The sequence below is a fragment of the Mastomys coucha genome, unplaced genomic scaffold (assembly GCF_008632895.1).
Source record: "Mastomys coucha isolate ucsf_1 unplaced genomic scaffold, UCSF_Mcou_1 pScaffold20, whole genome shotgun sequence".
Taxonomy (NCBI): domain Eukaryota; kingdom Metazoa; phylum Chordata; class Mammalia; order Rodentia; family Muridae; genus Mastomys; species Mastomys coucha.
In genome coordinates this window covers 81835025-81855132 of record NW_022196903.1, presented here as the reverse complement: position 1 = coordinate 81855132, position 20108 = coordinate 81835025, and the positions used below count along the sequence as shown (strand labels likewise).

Genomic DNA, 20108 nt, shown 5'->3' with positions numbered 1-20108 from the left:
GGGCCTGAGACAGTCAAGACAGCATGGCTAGCCTTGACCTCTGGCTAGGAAGCAAGCATGGGTCCTAAGCAGGGACTAGACAGGGACAAGGTCAGAGTTGAATTTTATCCCCCTGTTTAATATTTGGACACACTCTAGCTTCCTTATGAAGTAGGTATTGATCTTACAGAGGAGAAGGGGAGAGGAAAGCCTGTCAGGGCTGGCATAGCACCATGATGCCCAGTAAGTTCAAGCAGATTGCAGAGGCCATCAGGCTCAGGGCCATGTGCGTGGCTGGGTCAGAGTGTGCACCTGCTTCTGAAAGTGTAGCCTATATTTTTTTTCATGTAGTCATCCCTTAGGTCATGTGTGTATACCAACTTCATTTTATTGAAACTGACTGTGTATCGGGCCAATGCTTGGTACTAGAGGTGTGCAGGTTGCAATGGGAGAGGACAGATAGTGAGCTATGGATATTTATTATATACCCACAGGCATTGCAAGACAAGTGCACAGGCCTAAGCTTGGATATGCAAGATGTGTGAAGTCTTGAGGTGGAAATTAGCTGGGTGTAGGAGGGATGACCATCAGAGGTGGGAGTGCGCTGGTATAGGAGTGATAGGAGTGTGAGGTAGGTATGTGCTGAGTGTGTGAGGGCGGCAAGTCCCGGGGTACTGAGTGTCAGAGGGCAGGGTGGGGGCGGGGGCATGCACTGGGTGTGTGAGGGCTTCACGTCTGGGTCAACATACTGAGTATGCAAGAGCTGGAGGTCATTGGTGGGAATATTCTTGGAGGATGGGCAGGTAATGCACAGGTTGCCAGTAGGACTTGTGCATAGTTTCTTATGGCATGGGAAGGACTGAGGGGTCTGTTTGTAGTAATGTATTATGATCCCCAATCTTTGGTAATTTTCAATTGAGCAAAGTTGAAATATTTACAGGGAACCATATCTGATATCACACAGACTCATATAGTCCTGGGGCTCCAGAACCCTGGGCTGGAAAAGGAGGTTAGGTGTGAAGGGAGGCTTAGATGGTGCGCAAAGTCACCATCACCTTGGTTTGTAATTTCTAGGCTAGATCATCCTGACTCAATCCAGGAATAAGGCTCCTTGGCTACTCCTCGAGTAAGGCTAGGGGACACACAACACCACAGATAATACTGCCCTCTCACAAAGGAAGGCAGTAGTCACCAGAGACCCTCTGTCATCTCTGTGAGAGGCAAGGAAGCAGCAGGTATGCCCACAGCAGAGACAAGGGCCACTCATTGTCTTTATAGCCAGCTGCATACCAGCTGGGCACACAGCTCAACTAGAACACAGTGTCTGCACTCAAAGAATTCACAGCCAGTTCTGCATCTTGTCTGCAGTGCTTTTGAGTCTTCACTGTGACATCCCTGTGGCAAGTCCTAGGACTAACAATATGAACACAGTTGGGATGACTCCATGTCAGTGGGGCTTACAGTGTCATCTGGCATCACAGGCATTCCATAATATCACTGATTGAACTGTTCACAACTCTGAAAGTCTAGAGGCTGGAAACCCAAGATCAGAGAGTAGTCAAGGCTAGCTCTCCTTGGTTTACAGATGTCCTTTCTCTCTGTGTCCTCTGGTAGCCATTTCTCTGTGTATCTGTCTTAATCTTTCTCTCTCTCTCTCTCTCTCTCTCTCTCTCTCTCTCTCTCTCTCTCTCTCTCTCTCTCTCTGTGTGTGTGTGTGTGTGTGTGTGTGTGAAGATAGACCATGCATAGGCATTCTCAATGTTTGCATGTTAGTAGCCATGCTAATGCTGGGCGGGAAGATGTATGGTGTTGTGACATCTCACAGCAAAGCCCGTTACTGAGTCTAGGGTTTGGAAGATTTCCCAAAAAGGTATCATGGCTCCCAACACTGTACCTAGAATACACACACACAAGCCAGTGTGATCCTGTCACGGCACGGTGCCCATGGGTGGTAATGAGAGGAATGGTTGAGAAGGTAGATCAGAGCCTGAGACCTAGTCTCACTATGGGCAGGAGCCAAGTTCATGCTTACTGGTGGGTTCCAGGTCATTAGTGAGCCACAGGAGTGTGTGTAGAGAAACATTTGTGGTACCTGTGGAAGTCAGAGCCAGAGCCTGGGCCAGCAGGTTGAGAGAGCTTGACTTGAGATGCCCTGCCCTCCTTGTGCTCTCAAAACTTTCTGTACACACCCCCTCCTGTGGTCCAGCTGTGGCCTGTGACTTGGTGACAGCTGAACCCAGTATGCTGGCTTTAGCTCCTTCCCAGGAGCTATCTGGTATAGAAGACTTCAGAACTCGATTCTTAGGGAAGCGCTGGGGGAAGGAGTGATGGGAGAGAGAGCATATGACCCTCCCCTTTTGACCCTCCCCTTCCAGAGAAGAATGGGAGGTGATGAGGAAGTTCCCCAGGCAACAGAAGGAAGAAAATCTTCTAGGATGGAAGGAACAAAAAGTGCTAAGTTGTCACAGACTGGACAGAGTGTAACACAGTTTGAGATTCTTGAATAATAACAGAGTATAATAGGCATTGAACATTGTGCTGTGTGGGACATTGTTCTAATGGTATAGCCGTTTACTTTGGTGTGTCCAAATGCTAGTCTGGGAACAGTTTTAAGCAATCGTACTTCTGTCCCCCCAACGAGGTCTTACAGGACTGTAGCAGAGGCCCCAGCATGCTCCCTGGTGCTCACCCTCTGTCCCAGCTCAGAGGCTTGTCCTTGGATGGTGAAAAGCAGTAAGGACTTTACTCCTGGAGCTTGGACTGTCTTGACTTTGGGTCTGGGTCCTTCTGTTGTGGGATGGACTGTGCACAGAGGGTGCTTTCCAGTATCCCCAGCCTCTTCTCCCTGCACAGTGCTGAGCCATGGCCTTCTACCTGATATCTCAAGGCACGTTCAAAAATAGGTTTCCCAGTGCAGAGCTCTGTACTCAGCACGTTAGCACAGACACTTGACTCACTCACAGAGCCTCTGTGGCTCAGTTATTGACTGGGAGGGTAGTGTTAGCACATGCCTTTAACCCAGCACTCAGAAGGCAGAGGCAGGTGAATCTCTGTGAGCTGGAGGACAGCCTGGTCTACAGAGTTCCAGGATAGACAGGGCTATACAGAAAACCCTGTCTCAAACAAACAAACAAAAAATAGTTATTGACCAGGAGGGCTGTTACTAGCCCAGAGACAACCTTTGCCAGGTCATATGCCAGGAGTGCAGAAGAGGTCTGGAAGGGACAGAAGAGCATGCTCTATATCAACTACTGCCCAAGAGGTACTGCTGAAACCAATTTTCCATCTTGTAGCAGCCTTTATGGTAAGCTCTCAGGGAGGCTGTCACTCACTGCAGATCTGACAATAAGGCAGTGTTCCCATCATGGAGGCTGGACAGGTGCTGGGCCCTCCCTGCTGAAGCAGAGTTCTCACCATGGTGTCTATAGGACAGTGACAAACAGTCAATATATGGCATGTTGGCAGTAGCTGATGTACATAGAAATGTTATCTTCATCATTTCTGGGGCTCCTTCCTGGTGGGGTGCCTGTCACATTGGCAGCAGTCCTGAATGAGCAGCAGGCTGAATGAGCCTTTGACCCACAGCTCTCACAGAATCTCCAGGTGTGACAAGGTGAACTCTTGAGGTCTTACCAAGTTACATGGCTGAAAAGGAATTTCATTGGGCCCAGCGTGTGTGCCTGCAGAGCCCATTTTGGTACTGAGAACTGGGCTGCAATGGAAGATGACACTTAGTCTAGGAACCAAGGGCTGGAGGTGTGAGAACCTAGTACCTGCCATGTAGGCTCTAGATTCACTACATTCTTGCCGCCATCCTCCAGCTGAATTTGGATTGGCTCCTGGTCTACTACGGGTGTCCTTGGGGAGCACCTGTGACCTAAAGAGGATCCGCTCTGAACTGAACTTGGATACCACTGCCTAACAGTGAATTAGTCAGGTTCTCAGGCTTCAGTGGGTCCAGGCCAAGGGGCCATGCTGTTCTATTTAGATTCAGAGGATAGACCATTACATGACTGTGACAGAGAGCTCTTCCATCCCTGGCACAGCTGCCTGCAGCACAGGCTGCTGCTCCAACCCCAGGTTCTCCACTGAGGATCCACCCACTCAGTCCCCCATCTGTCTGCCTAAGATATGTGTAAGGACCAGGAGCCAGGTGTCCTGGTCTTAAATCAGATTTCACTGGACTCAGAGATTACGTTAGCCTGAAAAGCAGGCAAGTTGTTCATATTCTCCTCATTTCAGGGTTTTAGGTTTGGTTGGTTGGTGGGTGGGTTTGGTTTTGGTTTTGTTAAGACTGGCTCTGTCATCTGTAACTCTGTAGGCCAGCAAGCCCTAGCTGTTTCCAGTGCTGGGATTGCAAGCGCAGGAAGCCACCACATTGGATTTCTTTACATTGTCCTGGAGACTGACTTCAGGTCCTCATGCCGTATATGCAGCGAGTACTTCACCAGCTTGGCTCTCCCCCCAGCCTTCATCCTGGCACTTTTCACATACAAGTGTGAGGAGGAAGGGACATTGCAATGTGCACAGACTGTAGTATCCTAATGTGAGTGCCATGTCATCAGAGTACACAGGTGGGATTGAAAGGCCAGCCCCTCCACCTGTTGAAAATTTCAATGACTGCTTCTCTTGGAAAGTGTAATATCACTCATTGTCAGCAGCCCTGGTAACTTTGTCTGGCCCAGCAGAATTTGCAAGAGGTCATCCTGAATCTAGCATCTGTGAAACAGGGATGTTCCTATGAGAGCTCAGGGTAGATTAACTGTGTGGCACCCAGGGCCCTCACCAGTGAGCTCGTTGGCCTCTGCCTTAGGTGAGAGGCTTCTGGCTGGCCTCTTCCCATCTCAGCAGGGGAAGGCTTCTCTCACGGGGGTTAGGGCTTGTCCTATGTCTATCTCCAAATGGGAAAATAGGAAAGAAAACAACTTCTCTACCTGCAACCTAAAAGCCTTAGCTCATTGTGTCTCAACTGTGAGCCAGCTCGGACGGGAGAAGGCTCTCTGTTCCCACTCTCCTCACTGAGCCTTCTTTATCATCTTACTTCAGAAGAGGCTGTTGCGCATGCTCTTGGCTCCAGCTCACACCCCACATGAGCACCTACACACCTCTCCACACAGTGTTGGGTACTGTAAATTTTCATGGCAGTCCTCCTTGGTGGAGTGCAGCAGTAGCCAACTACCTGAGCTGAGGCTGCACCTGGAGACCCAGGGCTCCATACATGCTCAGTGTTTCCAGCCCCCGAGACAACAGCAGTGGTAGAGCACCTTCCTAAGCTTTCTGTAACATGAACTGTTTGGTTAGGATTAGCTCTTAGAAGTTAAATTGTTCTAATTTTCACAAGGAAAACACCACATGTTTTGAAGTGTCCTGCCAGCTTCTCTATTGAGTCACCTCACCTCACATTCCTTCCAGCCAGGTAGATGGAGCAGATTTCAGCTTTCCTATCCTATGCAGTCCATCCTCTGTAGTCAGGGTTTATTTATATTTCTTTGATGATGACTAAAGTCACTCTTAACCCCACCCCCATCACTCACACACACACACACACACACACACACACACACACACACACACACGCACATGCACATGTACGCGTGTGTGTGTATATAGCAGAGGCTGTAGTTCCCAACCTGGACCAAGCCAACTGCACAGTTCCCACTTCTGGACTTACAGCTGAGCTGACCTTTCCTTATTCTAACCATATACCATGTAGCATAAGCACATCACCCCAGTAACCCATGCGTGTTTGGGGTGCTGCTGCTCATATGACCCTTGGTCCTCCATAGCACCTGTACCTGTGATCCTAAAGCCTTGTGCTATGCCCTGAACCCAGAGCCAGGTCCTGTGATGGCAGTTCTGCCACTCATGCATTCCCTGAGCTTTCAGAAGTTGTTGCTCAGGGCAATGGCAGAAAGGGCTTCTCAGAGCCTCAAGGTATAATCCTGTCCTGGTCTAGGTAGCCTAGGAGGCACCAGGTATCCTGCTGGGCTTCCCTACCTGCCCCTGGCCAGACCTTGTTTCCAGGGGCTATTCTCCCTCGAGGGTACCTGGCAGAGGAGGTCAGTATCACAGTATGGTAGGTGCTGATGGTTGGTAAACCTGGTAACTACCTGTGGAGACCTGAAAGCTTCTGGTGAGAACCTAAGACCATGTTGGGGTGAGACCCTGATGCCAATTCATCCAAAGTGGTGGCTTTCTCCAGACATCCGTACAAGGGGCCCCAGCCAACTTAGGGAGAGACAGCTGGGTCTCACCCATGATACCCAAGATGAAACAGTACTCTGGGGCAGCAATTCATTGCACTGGGTTCTGCCCCATAGCTAGCTGCCAACTCCTACAGGGAGGCAGGAAAATAGCTCGCTGGGAGAAGAGAGCTGAACAAGGGTGAGGGGTGAAAGTTGAGGTTTCAGAAAATCCTATAAAAATGAAAACAAACCATCCATCTTTCTCCCGGCGTCTTACCCTGACGGTGCCCTTTCTGGATCTTGCCCTGAAGTCTATAGAGACAACAACTCTGAAATCTGACCCAGCCCATGAGCTGCTGCCTCCCCAGCCTAGGGCTGCCCTAGACAGAGACAACCTGGTACCCAGAACAGGGAGCACTTTGGGGTATCTTCTCCCCCTAAATGAATAGCCTCCTCCAGCTTTGGCCATTGAGGCATTTCAAAGCAATTGTAAAAATTATATGAACCCCATCGAAGAACTGTTACAACAATGTTTATTCCCAGCATTTGAAACAAGGACAATGATATTATAAATAATTGTAGATGATGAAGATAGGCAAGAAAAAAATAACATAATTAAAAGAATTTTACAGGACGGCCCGTTCACAAAGATGGATGGAGTAACACAATACGATGAAAATATCTGCAATTAACATAAACCAGTGCAGTGGACGGAAACCAGCTGCTGGACAACCTTCCCACAACGGCCCGTCATCCACATGGGCAGTGCTGGACCTTCTTAGAGTTGTCATCATGGCTCTGGGGCCCCAGAAAGAGGCAGTCTTGAGAGTTCTTTCCTGGCAGCAGTTGGAGGCCTGGAATCTAGGACCTATTTAATAGGATTTGCACAAACCAAGGAAAACCCAGGATTCAGAAAGTCACATGGCTTGCTACAGAGCTTCCCTCAGGAACCCCTCCCTAGTCCAGGATGACATTAACCCCTCAAAGTTCCCCATTGTAGCATACCACCAAGCCCTCCCATGGCTAAACTTCCTACAACTTCTCCCTAGGAACTGTGTCCCCTCCCTACACAACCCCACCTCAGGATTGGTACATGCCAGGTGCTTGGTTATTCCAGGTTGGTCAACTAGTTGGTAACCTCAGGCTGTTTGTGTGGTGTAGGGAGCAGAGTGAGAAGGCTGTGCTTAGGCAGAGTACAGTCTGGCTGGACACAGATGCTTTAGGCACCAGCTGTCTGCTCCTGGACCCGCATCCTTACCTCCTGTCTGGGCAGGGACAGCCCAGAAGTAACGGGTCACTTTATGCCTCCTGTATGTCTGTCTCCTCTTCATCACGATTTGATTTTCTAAAATAATATAATCATAATAAAACTTGTTTTCACTGACAACAAGTACAGAGTTAGATGGTTCTGTTGCCAACAAATCAAGAGATGGAACTTTGTTTGGATCTCTCCACAGCCTCACCTAGATATGGTGGTCCCTACCTGTAATCCTAGTACTTAAGGAGGCAGAGCCAAGAGTTCGAGGCCAGCCAGAGCTACATGGAGAAACCCTGGTTATTTGGCGGGGGTGGAGTGGGGGGGGATTGTTTTGTTTTGGTTGGTTGGTTGGTTGGGTTTTTTTGCTTATTTTTTGTTTTGTCTTGTTTTGCTTTGTTTATTAGAGAGGTATAGATAAAGCTGAAGTCCAACCCCCTACAAGTGAATGTCACTCTCTTTAGCTGGCCTTGTGCCCCAGTGGGTCATCTCCCTGTTTGATGACTCTGTTAGTCCACAAGCTGAGCATATATTATCCAAATACCTAAGGACAAAAGTACTAAATTTTTCACATTTTATAGTATTTAGAAATATCACTAGCTAAGCATCCCTAATGTAGAATCGAAAATGCCCTAAAATCTGAGAATTTCTGAGCAGCACATAGGCACTCAAAGAATTTGAGTTTGGAATCTCCTGGTTTTTGCCTATGTTGTTTTTGAGTTTTATGGACATGGCTATAGGTTGTTTGTGCTCCAAGATCTCTGTCCTATAGCCATTGCAGCTTACCCTGTCTAACCACAGCTGTCTCATGATTCGAATGGCATTTAATCACCCATCACCTATCTGACGTTTCTGGGGCATCCTACCTCTCCACTCCACATAGACAGGGGAGCTGTCCCAGTACCACAGTGGCCTGCCTGCACATCGTCCAGTTTGCTTACCTACCATCCCCAGTAGTGCGCTCTCTGATTGGCCATTTCTTGCCAGTTCCAGATGTAGATGGTGGTTTTCAGAGCTGCTGTGCTCTCCTGGTTTCTCAGATGTTTCTGGCTTCTCTGAGTAGAGTGGGCTTCAGTTTTCTGGTGGACTTGTGCTGGGGGGGGGGGGTGTCAAGAAGCCTTCCTTTTTAGTTAGAAATTCGGCTCTTATGTGTGCCACCTGGTTTCCTGATAGCTTTGACTTCCTGTCAGTAACTGAGAACCAAAAAAACCTTAGCTTTGTGGGAGTCGACCCTTTGCTGAACCCTCAGGCAGTGTCTTTGGGAAGGGACACACAAGCAGAAGTGCTTTGGCTGCAGTTCATGGGAAGGGAGAAGTGATGGTTCTAGAGGTGAAGGATCAGGTGGCGGGAATTCTTCTAAGGCAGGAGGCCCTGGTTCAAGAAACAAGCCCAGCCCTGGAGCTGCGTGAGGTGCCTCAGATGAGCAGCTGTGCAAAGGCCCCAGACAAGACCAAAGGTAGTAGGGTAATAGGAAGCAGAGGCTGTGGAGAGGAAGGGGAGGGATGCAGTGGGGGGACACAGTGTGGAGAACCAGTGAGTGATATGGGGAGCTGAGGGGGAGGCAGTGGGTCTGGAAGCCAGGAGAGGGTGTGAAGCCACTTTCTTGGTGGCTTCAAGCAAAGCTCCAGGTCTCTTTAAAACTGGAGTCAATTCAGCTACCTCCTATTACTTTAAACAATAAAGTCTGTGGTCTCTACCTGCCCAAAGCTCTCCAAGACTCCAAAAAAGTCATCTGTGGCTACCCTCAGCTTCTTGGGCCTCCTGGGCAAATAGGCTGAAGCAGCCTCCCTACTTAAATCTGGGCACAGACGCAGGTGGAGGAGGAGCACAGAGCAGAGGGCTCCAGGCACTGGGCTTCTTCAGTCCGTGTCTTCGTGCATCCCACCTGTGTGTGCCGTCCTCTGACAAGAGGGAGGTGAGGGAGAGGCCAGCTTCCTGACGGGGCAGTTGTGAGACATTCATAAAACTTTTATTGGACTTGCCACCCTTCCAGATAAATATTTTTCAATTTTATGAGCTCGTTTTAGGGCCTAGGCTTAATCCTGGCTTTGTAGCTGTCTTAAAAAAATTAAATATTGTTTTGGCAAAAGGAGCCCCTCCCCCATGCCGCCAAAGGCAGCTCATAAATCCCTGTGTTCAACTCTTGCCCTTGCCCTCTTCACCCAGCTTTCTTCCCTCCCACACCTTGTCCTAGAACAAGATGGGATCCATTGCATGGCCACAAAAGAAAGTCCACAGCAGCACCCCTGAGGTTCCCAACGGGGCTCACACAGGTACAGCTGCCTCATGTGTCCCGGGCCCTCGGTAAAACCCCTCACTTTCGGCCCTCTCTCTGCTATCTTGAGGACTGTCTTCTCAGGCCAGCACCCACGGGTGCTCCTGACATCAGGGCTCTTCCCTGATGACTCTGGTGCTGTCAGAAACTTTCTACTCTATGTCCTTATTGGGCACAAGTCTGTCTATTGCTCTTGGAAATGAGACACTCTCTTCCCCGTGCATAGCCCCAGATCTGAGCCCCTATCAGCACCCAGCAGGCACAGGTGACAAGTGCTGAGTGGGTAGTGTGTGGTGGCTCTGGAAAGAATGAGTTGACATAGTTTAGACTTTGTTTTTATGTGTCCTAAATACTGTCATGTTAATTCACAGCCTCATCACAACCATGTACAATAAGTGTTTTAACTATCCCATTTCTCAGATAAGGAGATTGGGCAAGAGCAAATCCCATATGAAGCTGCACAGTGATTGGATCCTGAGCCAGAGTCTGGGTCTTGGTGCTAAGCAAGAGCCTGTGCTCTGGCTCCTATGTGGATGCCTAACTCAGAGGGAACAGTGTTCCACTGAAGAACTTAGCTTGGGTTCAGAGGTGATTTGGACATTCACATTCAAAGAGAATGGAGTGACCCAACATGGAAGGGAGTGAAGAGAGGTAGTGAACAGATTGGGGGCAGGGAGGCACTTAGACTCTACCACAGTGCCTGTGATATTGCCAAGTCCTTTAGGCCTCACAGCCGTCTTGTGTCACAGACAGGGCTCTCATCCTCCCCTGTTCCCTGGCACTTGCACACACAAGGCACGAATGCAGCTGAGGATGGGGAGGGTTCATGTCCAGGATAAAGAGCGTGGCACCAGCTTTCTCATTCATCTGCTGCTTTCCGACTGTCCACTGGGCCAGGTGCCCTGAAGATTTCCTCCCTGACATCTTCCTATGCCCAACAAAGATCAGGCATTGCCCAATAACACAAAAGATACCTGTGAGTCAGTGGCACAAGCGCTGGCCAAGGCGTATGCTTGGCTGGGAAGAGCAGCATCCTGCCCAGCTACTGTGCTTCCTCCTGACCTGCAGCCCACAGCACGAAGAGGTAAAAGGCATGGGCCTGCTGTTCCTGTCTCTGCCTTGTCCTGCTCCTGCTGTAAGGCCCCAGGTGGTCACCCAGGGTATAACTGGCAGTCAGGATGCCTATAGACTACAGAGGTACCATCGCTCAAGTGACTCAAGGGAAGTTGAGGTTGTCACTGTGATAATACCTGTAGCTCTGTAGATAACTGAGATGGCCACCAGGTAGCCAGGGAGCACAGGAAAGTTGCTTTTCTAGGGGCACTGTAGAAAGCAGGGACCAGGTGTTACCATGGGAATGTAGGCTCACTATGTATAAAGTGCATATACCCAGGGGCCAGGGTTGGCCTGTGACAGCCAAATATGCCTTTATCTATAGAGTACAGGACACCCAGTCATGTGGGACAGCTCCACAAGCACAGGCATAGCCAGTCTGGTCCACACTGGTTTCTTGTACACAGTCACTTTGAGAACTTCCAAACCTCATGCCCACCTCCCAGGCAGCTTGGACAAATACAGACCTCCCATAGGCAGCCATGGCTCTTGAGGTCGCCTGTGGCATTGCAGGCAGAGTAGTACCAGATAGGCCTGAGTGGACTGGTGCTGTGGAGGAGCAGACAGACGTCCCTAATAGGCTGCTGGTACTGCTTGCGGCATCCCAGGCCCCTCGTGGCACTCAGACCCACAGCATCACAGTGGTCCATTATGTCACTGGATGTGCTGTTCTTGACAAAAGCCCAGGTTTCCAAGCACATTAACACACAATGCTCTGGGAAGTGAATTGATCTGAAGAAGACTTTCTCGAAGAATAGAGGGAACTGCAAGGGACATTGCAAAACAGTGCTGCTACAAAGTGGATGTGTGAGCGAGGAGTATGGTGGGTGATGAGAGACCATAGCTTGTCTCCAGTTAAAGAAAGATGCAACAAGCCAGCCACGCCTTGGCAGCCATCCCTGCAAACATAATTCAGAGTCTCAAGAAGCAGGGTTCCCTGGTCAAAATTGGCATGTTCCCTCCTGACCCTTGGGCACCAGAGCCCACTTCTTCCTTGGATATGTGGGCAACTGTGTTGGAACCCTGGTATCAGGCACAGTGCATGCAGGGACAGGTAACCCCACAGCCAGCTTGTGTAAGCTCTGCTTACCACTCCCCATACAGACTGCCTTGTAGTATGTCACAGAGCAATAAAGTATAGGCCTTCAAAGGCGCTCTCCTGGGTCCCCTGCTTTCCCGTCAGTGCTGGAGCTGACTATGGGAGCCATAGAAGTCTTAAGAAGTAGTGCAAGCATAGGGTTCCTGTGTGGTTTGGTTTTTCAAGAACAAAGGCTTACAGCCGGTCCAGCTCACCCTTCTCCCTCTATGGGCAGTTTACTTTAGCGATAGCCCCTGTTCTGGCTCTTCTCCTGAGTCTGGTTTTCCTTTGAAAAGAAAAGCAGAGCTCCTGAGAGTGAGTGAAAACTGCACTGTAAGTAAAAAGCTGGGTGCAGCTCTCCCCACTGAGGCCCTGACACCTTTGCTCAGACAAGTTCTGGTTTCTCCTCAGTTTACTGTGCTGTGAGTGACAGAGTCTGGGAGACAGGGCCACAGATAGTATATGTCATTTGGGCATAGCACTAACCACAGGTCCCTGATAGACTAGCCAGTGTCTGCCATGTGCAGATGGGACTGGAGAAGGAGCATGCCTAAGGATACCCACCCTACGCACCAGGGAGCAACCCTAGCTGTTGCTAACACCACACTATTGGACAGCCTGGCATCCTGGTCATCCGTGTGTGTGTGTGTGTGTGTGTGTGTGTGTGTGTGTGTGTGTGTGTATTCCTCCAGATACAGGAAAAGGGTTTTGGTTTTCACTGGACAGAGTTATTTTATGGATGCACCCTGACTGAATGGGGATGTTGCACTAATCCTCAGAGCCCACCTCCTGCTGTCTTCATGATGTGGTCAGGAGTGAGCCTGTGTTCTACTTCCTGCAAGAGCAGGAAGCAGTCTTCTAGTGCAGAGCTGGGACTGACACAGCCAAGCCAAGCTGTTCTTCAAAGCCCACAAAGAGGTAGCCAGAACTCTGTACTAGTGGAGCCATGGGATACCAGCATAGGACATATAAGGTCCCTGCCATAGACCTGAGCCATGAGGACACAAACATATTTATTGAGAGCAGGCTGTGCAGCTACTGGGCATTATCCTCAGATATAGCATCTAGTAGGCTGCAATGACCCCTGACAGGGCTGTCACAGAGGAAAGAGAACTCTGTGTTGTTTCTTTGTGCCATGCCTCTACCCCACATCCCTCAGTACTCCAGTCCTCATGCCCAGATCACAGAAGATGGTGCAAGCACACAGAGCTGCTGTGGTGCTCCTCAGTGAGCACTACTAAGGATCCTAGCATGTGGTAGCATATGACCTCCTAAAAATGTGGCCAGCCTTTCCTGCTAGGTACAATCTATACGTCCTTACAATCCAAGGTCATAGTGAAGGCAGTGCTCTTTGGGATTTAGAGAATCATTGGATGAATGAGGCCGCATTGCGCACAGCAGACCTAGAGGAGTCACTCTGGGCGTCTGTCCAGATGGCATCTGTACAGCACATGGGGAGGCAGAGGCAGTGACAGGAGCACTTATCTGAGGAACCTGTGTCTATGACTCTACTTCTCACTACTGTGTCCTGGGAAATGGAGGGACCTCAAGCCTGACCACTAAAACAAGGGCTTCAATAAAGGTGGCACATTTTGTCAGTAGAGGAAGCCATGTCCTGTGACAGGAGCCACCTTCTCACCCCACTTCCTTACTATGTGACGACAGGCAAGTTCCCGGGCCACAATGTTCTCCTGTCTAACCTTACCCCAGTACACCAGTCACCACCATTGGGTCCCCACAAGGTATCAGAGGAAAATGGAGGTAAGGGGGACACACAGGGGATATCCAGGCTGCCCCTGGCTCTCTCTCTCTCTCTGTATAACTGCATGATAAGGCATGTAGTTAGAGCAGGAAGTGATAGACCCACCTCCTTCAGAGTACACTGGCTCCTGTCCCTGATTCCTCTGTCCCCTCACCAGCCCTAACCACACAGCACCTGCAGGGAAGGCTTCTGAGTAGAAAGGAGAGGCATTGCGTGCTATTGGAGGCAGAGCTGCCTGATGCTCTCCAGGACCTAGCCAGCACAGCACTCTGTCCCTAAGGCTCTGTAGCTGATCCCAGAGATGATCCCATGTCCCTTCAGAGATAGCCTTCTCAGCACTGGCCAGGCTTCGAAGGTCCAGGCTGGAATCCAGATCTCAACAATGGCTGTTCTTTTGGTGCTGTGCTAGACTGGAACCCTTGCACTTAAGATGCCACAGAGCACACACCAGGACTCAGGTCCTCAGTGAGGGGCCCAACCATCTGTGGCCCTAAGGCTCCCAAGAGCTTCCAAAGAGGCACATTATGGGAAGTATTCCAAGTCAGAGGCCTGCCTAAGGACCTCCCATATGTGAATCACTCCACTAGCTATGATGAACCACAACTTGGGGCCATGGGGACAAATCTCAGCCTGGGTCAGAGCACAGTGTGGTATTTTGGAAAATGTCACATATCAGTAGACAAGAGCCACTGTAGACCATCAGCTACTATGCTGCATGGTTCTATAAGATGTAGAAATCTGCTGTAGCTGCTGTGAAGACGGGGAGTTGGAACAAAGGGGCCAGTTTGGGGAGAAGAACCTAGACATGGTCACTGAGAGGCACTGCCTGCCAGGCCTGCTTTAGGAACAAGGACCCATGTGCTCTCAGTATGAGGAGACATAGCTGAAGTGGAAACTGAAGGGTTCTTTGGAGAGTCAGTTGTGTTGGAAGGTATGTTGCCAGGGCAAACACATGAAAGAGTATTTTCCTGAAGTGGACACAGGTGAAAGACTAAGGCAGACTCATGAAGGAACATTTCACTGAAGCAGACACAGGAGAGAGGATGTTCTGTTAAAGCAAACATGTGAAAGGACACATGATGAATAATAATATGCTAATAATGTGCCATGTATCGGTCCAATTTACATTGCGTAGTTGAGCTGCATTTGTCGGGACTCTGTTGACTTGGGCTGATTGGATGCACGTGCTGAGGCGAGAACCTGTGCTGAGGCAAGGCATGTAGAGGACAGGTGATGTTTGGAGGGTATAAATAGGACTCCATGGAGTGATGGAGACAGAGCTTGGCTTGCTGGGACAGCTAGCTATGCAATGCTTATGGGCCTCACGTCTTTGTGGGCCTCCACTTCCCTAAGAGAGGCACAGCTGAGAACTTTTCCTGGTGTCCCTCTGGGTCCCTCCTGCTGACTCAAGACAAGGCTGAGGCCTAGCTGTCTCTGCTAGGTCATGTCACCACTGTTGCTAACCCGACTCTACCAAACTAGACTGCTGGCATATCCTTGAAGTATTTATGAGTGGATCAAGCTGCCACTGCCAACCTATGAACTGAATGCTGATTTCCAGACAACACAGACAAGAGTTACTCCAAAAAACCTTTCTAAACAGGTCCCCTTCCCCCATATCCTTTGTTTTCTACTACCTCTGGTGGGTGGTGGGCTACAAGGGTTAAAGCATTTAAGAACCATCATTAAAAATAAGGTTTAAAAAAATTAAAGTTGCACCTAGCCTTGGCAGATATGGCATGAAGGCAGGTGGAAGTGCCAGTGTCCCAATGAGGCATGCCTCCTCAAGCCACAGGCCAGGTCTGAGATACTCCCTAGAGGCTACACACAGTACAGCCAGTCATCTCACCCAGAGCATGGGCTGTGCACTTAAACACCCTGGGTGGCAGGCCAGTGGCGGTGAGGGATAAGCTGTCAGAGCCTGCAGCTTCAGGAGCATGGTTGGGGACCCTGCTGCCACTCCACCCCTGCCCTTCGTCTGCCATCCACAGAGGACAGTAGTATATTGGTCACCTGTGCTTGCTTCTCCCTCTGCTCTGGCAGCAGAGCTGATACAGTAATCAGGATGCCACATATGGGCCCTGGAAAATGACTGCTCCTGAGCCTTTGTTCAGTCTCATTATTCTCTATGGCTTTCCCCCCCCCCCAAGTCATAAAAATGACGTTTTTAATATGTGGGTTTTTTTTTTTAAGAAAAAGCAATATGAAGGTAATATGAAGATGACTTTTATTGTCAATAGCTCTACCTTTTAAACCAGTTATCTTAGTTTCTGCTCTAGGTATTTTAATTGAAGATTAACTTATGTTAAAGAGTGTACATGTGGAGGGTGAGAGCATTAAAATTCTGCCCCCTGAGTGGTGGGGGAAATACTTCTTGGGAAGCCATCAGGACCCTGCCCCCAACCCTCTGCCTTCAGGACTGCCTCTCCTTAGTCTTTCCCACTTACCAGGAAAATATAGGTCCTCAGTCCCTGTAGATTGGAGCAGACCATGCCACACTGCTCTGAGCAGAAGGGAGGGAAGGTAGGAGAGGTGTACAGAGTGTTGAAGGCATTGATCTAAATGTGGAAGTCCTTGCTGTGGCCCTGGACGACTTCCTGAGTGTCTCTGTCCCTCAGTGTCCCAGCATGTGAGTGGCCTAGGAGTGGCTGCACTTAAGGTATGACTGTCTAGAACATAGTCATCACACAATGAGCATTTCCTCTGACTGGCCCAGAGATCTGGTGACAGTGGGACACTAGCTAAGCTTTCTGTGGCCAGTAAGATGGTCATCCTTCAAGGTCCCACTAGATAACACTTAGCCAATTTCAAGACCATTTTCTCCACATGGGCACACCCAGCAGCCCTCAGATCCAGCCAAACAACATTTCCCCATGGTGACCCAGAGTGCAGAGGCCTAATTCCCAGAAGTCTCTGCAGAGATGTCCTGAAGCCTGGACCTCCCTGGTGACAGTAAAGCAGTAAAGGATCTGGCCTGCCTTGAGTACAGGCTGCAGTGGATACTTCATAAGCACAGCCCTGGACCATAGCTGTGAGCCCTTACCTGTCTGGGTAGTGACTCACCTGTGGGATACCTGTATGGCACTGGCTAGGAAAGAGGGATACTAGCAATGACAGTATCAGAAGTGATATGAGATTGGCATCCCTTGGACCCACTGAAGAGGCTCTGGGACCTTTAAGGAACATATGTTAACCCTCAGTGTGCAAAGGGCCTTGGGGTAGGATTGCCAGAAAGTCCAAGGCTTCATGTTACATATGAAGTGACACCTTGTCAGTGGGGACCTGGACCTGGGGATATCTTAGTGCCAACACATGCTTCAAGGAGCTGCAGCTACCTCATGGGGTAGCAACCTCACGGGATCAAGTGGTAGGAAGCTGGCCTCAGGTGGTTGACAGCTCAATGGCTGACAGAAAATGTCTCCCCTAGGCTGCCTTCCAATGGCGAAGCCTCCATTTGAGTCTCAAGACCAAGTTATTTCCTGACTGGATCAGAGTGATTTTGGTTTTCTTTTTTTAAAAAGCTTACACACATTGCATTGTTTTTCCTCCCCACACACCCCAATCTCCAAAGTACCTCAATCTCCAAAGCTCGGCTGCACTGCGACTTCAGTTAACTTGGTGCGGAAATATCTCTGCAAAGGCTCCTTTTTTGTTTTTGAAGAATTCATTGTTGTTGCTAAGAAGCTTAATATAAATTAAAGAAGGAATTAGGCAACATTAAGACATCAAAATGGGCATGCAGAGCCCATTGCCTCTGTTTCCTCCCAATCAAAGAAGTATGTGAGCCATCAAGTGTGCTCCAGAGCCTCAGAAGGGACTTGGTTCTGTGGTTACACAGGCCTGTCTACTACCCCCTCCCCTAATTCCTTTTGTTACTGGGACAGCAGAATACAGTTCCGCTTCTTTCTTTAAAGAAATTAATCACCTTATCTCTTTAAAGCAAATTGCATCTTTGTTTACATACATGACCGTTGCAGAAAAGGAAAGAGAGAAAGCAGGGAGCTGGTACCAACAGCTGGAGGGAATAGGCTTGTGAGTCAGTGAGCACAGGGCCTCACCTACCAACTCATGGCAGGTGGACCCAGTCACTCCCCACACAAGTTCTGAGGGAGCCCAGAGGAACTGGCTTTTTCTCACCAGATCTGTCCTTCTGGCCTGTCCCCAGCCAAGTGAGGAGCTGATGACAAGCCAGCTGTGGCAGATGGGAGTACCACATTCAGACCCCAACTTCATCACACAGCTCGATGGAGAGCATACACCTTGGCTCACCTCATCTGGACCCCTGCAATCCTGTGTAACCGAAGCCTCCTGTGTATCAGATGTGACTGCTAGACCTGCAGTAAGGTCTCTTCCACCTTACCACCTCACTTATTTCTGTCATGCCAGCCCAAGCCATATAGCCAGCACCTTGACTGCACCCAAGGTAGATTCTACCTTTGCCAGCAGCAGCAGCAGGCCCTGGTACAGAAGCAAGTCACTTCTGCTCAGAGTTCTGTTGAACATGGCCCCATGTCTTGTCCAGCTGCAAGCCTGTTGAACTTGGACCCTGTGGCCATCCAGCTGCCAGCCCAGCAGTCCTTACCAGGATGCTGCCCCAGGAAAACCCCTAAGCCCATTCCCCCTCTGCCCTGCTTCTATAGCCCCCTGATAGCTGCTGTGGCTTCAGTGAGCCCCTGAGGGGGCTACATGACCCTAAGATGCTTACAAGGGATCCATTCCCACTGGCGGTGCCAGCTGCCCACCAGTGTGAAGGCCCCTCTTCTAGTCTGGCCCCTGACATGAAAGCGACGCCAGCAATTGGAGGCAATTTGCTGGCCTTTGATGGCCACTGCCGGGCGGCACCGCACTGGGCTTGAAAAACTTCACTTCCCACATTCTTCCCTGATTGCCCAGCAGAGCCAAGACCCAGCAGCCTGCAGCCCATTGTGCCTTTGTGTGGGACTGGAGCACAGTGAGAAAGGCCAGCCAGGCCCTGGGAGAGGTCCCCATGGGAAGCCATGAGTAGTGGTGTCACATGGGGTCACTGCCACCCGCACTATGTCTGGGCTCAAAAGAGTAGAGCAAGCTCCAAGACTGCTCTAGGACATGGTGGCTAGGGAGAGTGGGCCTCCTGCACAGAGGACATCACAGCCTACCTCAGCCCAACACCCACCCTGCCAGCGAGAGAACCAGTCTAGCCTGATGTCTGAGCCAGACTGCTCTCTGGACAACTCAAGGGCAGGCATGTTTCCCCCAGGCCTCACCACTGCCCTGTTCATCTGGGTGGGAGGCATCCATGTGTGTGTGTGGCATGGAGGGGTTAGCATGTACATGTATGTAATAGAAATGAGTGCAGGTGGGGATGAGTGTGCTATGGATACAGATGTGACTCAGACTGGCAGGGGTCTTCTGAAAGCTCTGCCTGCTGCATTGTTTTTAACTAAATTTAGAATACATCTTTTGTATAGAGGACAAAGGTCAACTTTGGGTGTTACTGACCCTAATTTTTTTTTTTTTTTTTTTTTTTTTGAGACACTAAACCTGGAGCTCACAAAACTCAGCTAGACTGTCTGGCCAGCAAGCCCCAGGAATCTCCTTTCTTTGCCTCCTAGATGCCAAAGTTATAGGTGCACACCACCTTACCCAGCTTCTTACCTGGCTGCGGGGGATCTGAACTCAGATCCTCAGGCTTGCAAGTTTATTACCGAATTAGCCAGCTCTAGGTCCTCGCCCCTAGCACGAGTCTGTTTTTAAATGCTCATTGATCATACTCAGTCCTACTGAACATCACTTTACTACAGCAAGGGGATTTGTCTCATCTTCTCTTGGTTTCAGGTCCCCTCTAACTGATGCTAGATGTGTGGTTCTCTGGTGTTCAAACACAGATGGGGATCAGACAACCTTAGTCACCGGGTCTGCTCCCTCCCCCACTGCGGGATGTTGGGCAAGCCTGAAGCTCTTCAGTATCTCAGTTCCTCCAGCCCTGACCATTGAAGCTCAGCTCCTCATGGAGGCACCTCTGCACATGCGCCTACGTGGTGCATACTTGTCTAGTCTGCATCTCTGGGAGTAGACTTCTTGGTTGACATTGACTTGCAAGAACTATTTCACAAGCTGTTCCTAAATCCATGCTCTCTGCATTCTTGGACTAGGAATTTGCCTCCAGCTCTGTAGGATCCCACCAGCACTGAGAGGTGGGAGCCAGAGTCCTCAGTGCAGATCACATGAGTGCAGGCAGAAACCTCACTTGGTGGGACTGGTCACAGAAAGACAAACAGATACTTTAAAAAGGGGCGGGGGGTGGTCTGGAGAGATGGCTCAGAGTTTAAGAGCACTGACTGCTCTTGCAGAGGTCCTGAGTTCAATTCCCAGCAACTACATAGTGGCTCACAATCATCTGTAATGGGATCTGGTGCCCTCTTCTGGTGTGTCTGAAGACAGCTACAGTATTCTAATATACATAAAATAAATAAATCTTTAAA

The 20108-nt window shown here is 49.7% G+C and overlaps 1 protein-coding gene across 2 annotated transcripts in view; it reads left to right on the top strand.

The window, feature by feature from the left end:
• Eefsec (eukaryotic elongation factor, selenocysteine-tRNA specific) overlaps positions 1-20108 on the top strand; it is a 197982-nt gene that overhangs the window by 174296 nt on the left and 3578 nt on the right. The gene's annotated exons all lie outside the window — the stretch shown is intronic.